Below are 6,155 nucleotides of genomic sequence, written 5' to 3'. Positions count from 1 at the left end.
AGAGCAAGACAAGCGGCTATTTAGAGAACCTAGATCGCCAAGTATCCAACCCTCTCATATTTAATTGGTAAGAATTCTAGTTAAATTTTCTCAGAGGATGACGACAAACATACACAGATTAAAAACTAAAAATTCCAAATTGAATATACGAAATTCTAACTAATAGACTTTAGATACGTAATAAAAAGAAACAAAATTTGAATTTCGAAGTATAAACAAGAAATTTTTACCGGATGAAAAAATTTAGAAAAACACAGAAGCGCATGAAACGAGCAGCTCACAACCTGATGAAGCACAGTACACACGCACACTGATCTCTTAAAGTTTGGGTTAGAGAATTCGGCCTTAGAGTTGATGGAAGTTGGATGCAGAAAAAATTTGAAGCTTGGGCGCAGACGCTTTAGAGCGAGTGGAACTTCTTTCTTTCTTTTTCTTTTTCTTTTTCTTTTTCTGTTTTGATAAACTTCAAGTTCTATCCCCACGGGATTATAATTTGTCGAAATATAAACCACTGTTTGCTAGGAAACCGTGGGATACTCCATAACTGAAAAACGAAAAATGAATGTGCCGTGGTATAAACTAACCAGATGTCACGGTTTTTGTAAATTAGTGGTACAAACTAAGATCCAAAAAATCAGATGAATTTCTACCGTGGTATACAAATATTAGCCACTGTTATTACAAAAACAGTGGTATATAAATTCATACCTACTGTGGTATATGTGTATTTCTATAGTAGTGTTGTCCTTGTGATAGCTTTATACATTCTTTTAGTTTCAAATTTTGTTGTTAAATTTTATTTCTTCAGTAAGTAATTAGTACATGTTTTGTTCACCACAGGTTGAATGTCAGGTATGTGATGAGGTTGGACACTCAGCTATTGAGTGCCAATTTATGTACTCTCCCTGTAAGGAATCTACATGTGATAGGATCCGAAAGTTGGGCATATCACAAACAACAAATAATCCAGGACGGAAGTACTTGAAGTGCCAACATCAATCATGTACAAGTTATATGCAATGGTTGGATGAAGCTGTTGCTGAAAGACTGTTTGGGATTGGATCAAGCTCATCAAGAAATGAATACTTTAAGTGTGGTCAGGTAGGCCATTGGATTCAGGAGTGCCCATGGGTAGATTGTGACTGTAAGAGAAATTATTGTAGGGGAAAGAGGTCTGTGAAGACTACCAAGTATGGAATGAATATTGGGAAAAAGTATTTGAATTAATGCAAGAGTTGTGGGGAATTTGAATGGCTTGAAGATGCACTAAAGAGGGAGTTAAGAAATAAGCGAACCATTTTGACAACGGAACCCCATGTTACCTTAAAAATGACTCTATCTGAATTCTCAAAGCTAAATATAAAAGGATGAGCATGTCCAATAGAAATGCAATAGCAGGAGTAGTTGCAAAAACTGAGGGAGGAGAATTCATGAAGCAGAGGTTGTTGTTGCTGAAGTGGCTAGTCTTTTATTGTTTTAAGTTTAGTTGGTTAAGTAGGTCTTTTATTGGGGAGGCTCATGAACTAGCTAAGGCTGCAAATCCGAGCACTCTTCCACCTTGTATTGTATTGTTGTATGTTAATGAAATATCCATTATTGAAAAAAAAAAAAAAAAAAAAAAAAAAAAAAAAAAAAAGACTTGTTTGAGTTTTAGCTTCAGTTCTGTTCAACTTTTGTTATGTTCAACTCTGATTTCTTCAACTTTTGTTCCAAATGTTAGAGTGCTAGTTCTAGTTCAAGTTGTTAACAAAAGAAGCAACTTAGTTCTAGTTCTACTGAAATTATGACGAAAAATTCTGACAGATAGAGCAAACATATGAAATTTAAAATGTACTAAAGTCTGACAGATAGTTTAATGTACTAAATTCTGACAGGTTTGCATAGATATGAATAAATGAATAAAGAAATGTACTAAATTTTGACAGATAGTTCAAGAAATTTCATAGTTCAATGTACTAAACATACAAGTTCTAGTTCTAAACATACAAGTAGTAGTTCTAGTTCTAGTTCTAGTTCTAGTTCAATGGTGGATTTTTTCTGACAGCTTTAGTTAAGTGGTGATGTTTTGCAGCTCCTTGGAGTCTCATCTGCCTCTTGGTAGCGGTTGACCAGCAGTGCCAACACTTCATCCCTTTTTCTTCTTTTGTATATACTCTTTTCTTACCCTAAGGGTAGTTCACAACTTGACCTAATGAAATAATGACCACGAGGTGAAACAATCCTGCTAAAATTTCCTCCTTTTTTTTTTTTCCAATTGGTCTCAATTTTTCTATTTTCATTTTAACACCTGTCACAATTGTGCATCCGTTAGTTAATATCTCCATAAACGTCACAAAATAATTCGGGTAATTTACTAACGGTTAAACGGTTAAGTACTTTTGTAACGGAATACAAATTGTTACTAATTTACTAACGGATGTATATGTGTTACAAACATGAAATTGCAATTGTTTGAAAATCCTTATTATGGTGTAGTGTAGACATGACAGGTGATGTTAACTCGATGAAGTTCACTTCTGGTTATCTGTTTACATTTGCAGGGGAGTAGTTTCATGGCAATCGAAGTTGCAAAAGTGTGTTGCCCTCTCCACTACAGAAGCCTAGTATATTGTATCCACTGAGTGTTGCAAAGAGATGTTATGGATGAAGAGGTTCTTCAATGAATTAAGGCTAAAACAAAAATAGTTTGTGGTACTATGCGATAGTTAGAGCATCATTTATTTGAGCAAGAATCCAAATTTTCATTCTAGATCCAAACACATACATGTGTGTTATCATTGGATTAGAGAATGTCCCGAAGATAAGCAATTTTGCATTGCGAAAATCCATATATACCGACAAGAATGGGTGGGATATGATGACAAAAGTTTTGCTGAAAGACAAGTTTGATGTTTATTGTGCTACGTACCACCGGATTGGTAGCACACTCCTCCTATTGATTTGGGAATGTGTGGAGGTATACCCCCTCATGGCTCGGGAGGGAGAGATTGTTGGGTAATCCCTTACCATTTGAGAAGAAGAGATCGATTTATGAGTTTTTTGTAGATAAACCGAGATAAACTAAAATTTCGTGGCTCACTGAAATTTCAGGACACTATATAAAAGAAGTTATGGTTTCTTACCCATAACAAGATACGAGAGAGAAAAACCAATTTTGAGATAAACCAAAATTAAGAGAAAACTAAGAAAAATTTTTGTAAGGAGAGAGATTAGTGAAAAGAGATCTAATAAGTGTTGGAGATACTTGAGATGATTGATTGTAGTCTTCCTTCCCAACCCATATTTATAAAATGATTGGCTCTTGTGGACCTAGACATTATTGGCCGAACCACGGTAAATCTTGTCTCATTGTATTATATTTTTACTTTACATTGCTATTGTTTGTTTGTGATAGTTAATTTCATTACTTAGAAGTGGGGTTGTTGGTTGTAGTGAAAGCTTAGATTTCGATTGAAATTTAGATTGTCCATATACAAGCTATCTTAGTATGGATCGATTGGTATCATTTTTCCCTAGAATGATATCAATAAATCTTGAGGACGTTGGCTTGATTTAGCATGATTTGGAAGAACTAGAAGATGTAAGATTACCGATTGACCAGAGCACTCCAACCATTTCACAGTTGTCCCAACTCCCAACTGATTGAACAGAGTACTTCAACCGTTTCACTGTTGTCCCAAGTTTAGCACTAGTCTAGTCCAATTGATATGTAATAGAAAGAAAGCATTGCTCTTGTCATTTGGGATGGTAAACAAATTTTTTACTGATAGCGGAGTATTCCAAGATTTGATAAGAGCTATTCTATCAGGAAACAGTCTTTCTTAAACCAAGTCATGCATTCTGATCTAGTCTGATTAAGTTTTCAGTTTTTTTCTAGCAAAAAAAAAAGTTTTCAGTTTCAGATGTCAACCTTTCTTCACATACCATTTAAGCTAGGACACATTTTGAAACTGTCTTTGGTTCCTATCTCCCTCCAACAATATATAGCTCACAGTTATAATATTGATTAGCGAATGGTGGTTATTCTATCTTCTGTTTTCGGTTAGAAAAGGATCTACGGAATTAAAAACTTGGCGTAACTTCATTAATTGGTGGATGGAGGTATCAAGGAGTTACGTTCAACCACATACAAAAGTAAACAATCAATTAAAAACAAAAACTAAAAAAAAATAGTAGAGAACTCACTAAGTGTTTCCCTATTTAGTACAACAAATTTTATTGAGAGTTAAGTAGTTAACAATAGAAAAATACTCACATTGGGGCATAACTAACATTAGACTAAGCACGCTTAACGCATTACTATCCTTCTGAAGTTATATAGTGATCAATTAACGACCCAGCTGAGAGTACTGACTCTGCAACTAACGACGATCTCTCTATAAAAGAGTAGTTTGAATTGACAAATTCATCAAAACCTTAAGTACCATGTGTAGGATCACCAACATTTACAGTAAGAGAAGATAAGTCAGGTAGAGGCACATTGACATCTGAGCATCTCTGTCCAAATACTGCACTACCTGTCGCATGTTCGACCTAGCTGTGGGCATGGGATGTGAACACAGCAAACCAAGCTTCAACACCAACCCCATTTCCTCAAGATTGTAAATTGAAATCCCTTTGCAAATTTATATCGAGAGTGTCCAAATATTTTAAGTGGCAGAAACATATTCATGCCTCTTAACCTACTGAACTCTTGTAACCCGACCAACACAATGTCTAGGCTGGGTTGGGCTGGGGTTGCCAGGATTAAACTCAACTTTAGGTTCACGCAAGTTGTGTTCTGAATTGTTGGCCCCTCAAATCTTTGGGCTAACCTCCCAAAATGCGTGAGTTCCATCCCTATGTTAAAGTTAGTTGTTGACGATTCTAAAAATAATTCCAAGTTGGTGTACTTCCATATATAGACTGATTATATGTTTCCCTTATTGTAAAGATGTTTTTCCTAGATTAGAGATATGCTCTTCTGCATAGATAGATTCGGTTCTAAACTTTAGGATCTCAACTATGTGAATCGGCTATTTATGCCCATGATCTTGCAGAGAAATATAAGAAAGTGTTATACTATTTTTTTACTTGGTATCAGAACCTCCAATATTCACCATCGAAGAACAAACCTTATGTATTGTTTGAACCACCATTGAAGAACTCAACCACCATCAAAGAACCCATATGGCTCCCGACAAATCTGAATCCTCTACTCTCGAATCATCCACCCCAATAATCCATATCCAATCTGAAAACTCTAGCTTCCATGCCGGTGTTGTCCTCACTGAAGGTAACTATAATGTATGGTCCCAAATATTGGAGATGCAAATCGCATGGCGTGAGAAGCTCGAATATATTATGGGCAAAACTGACCCACCGAAGGAAACCGATGCTACCTATGCAAAGTGGTATGCTGAAAATCAAAAGGCCAAGGGCTGGTTGCTGACCTCCATGTCACTGGCAATAATGAAGCGTTATCTGCGACTATGTATCGGATGAGAGATCTGGAATGCTCTTGCCAAATCATTCTATGATGGATCGGATGAGACATAACTCTTCGCATTGAATCAGCGTGCCTTCTCCACCAAACAAGTTGGTCGCCCTCTGTCAACCTATTACGGTGAGCTTGTCGAAATTTTCCAAGAATTAGATTATTGTGATAAAGTTATCATGAAGGATCTCGATGATGTGCTCACATATAAGAAATTGGTCGCACGGTTGCCAGTGCACATCTTTCTAAGGGGCCTAGATGCAGAGTTCGAACAAATCAGAGGTGAAATTCTTCGGAAGGACCCAAAGTTGGATCTCGACGACACCTATGCCTATGTTCGTCGGGATGATGTACTTCGGGCTACCTTGAATATTAAACCAGACAATCATGAGTCTTCCGCTTTGATGGTTCACCACACCAAGACCCAGTCTCGGCAATATGCTCTAAAAATTGATTCTGACCAAGCACGATCACAGAAGGGTAGCTATGAGATAGGTGCTGTCAAACCCGAACATCTGTGCACTCACTGTGGTGAGACAGGCCATACAAAGGCACGATGTTATGACTTGATTGGCTATCCAGATTGGTGGGATCTAGCAAAGGCGCCACGTAAGCGCAATTCGAAGCCAAACCACAAAGCCTCTGTTGCCATGACCAAACCTCCCACTGATGTTGCAGA

The sequence above is a fragment of the Coptis chinensis genome, chromosome 3 (genome assembly GCF_015680905.1).
Source record: "Coptis chinensis isolate HL-2020 chromosome 3, ASM1568090v1, whole genome shotgun sequence".
Lineage (NCBI taxonomy): Eukaryota > Viridiplantae > Streptophyta > Magnoliopsida > Ranunculales > Ranunculaceae > Coptis > Coptis chinensis.
The sequence above is the reverse complement of the archived record's forward strand: the minus strand, read 5'-3'. Positions refer to the sequence as shown.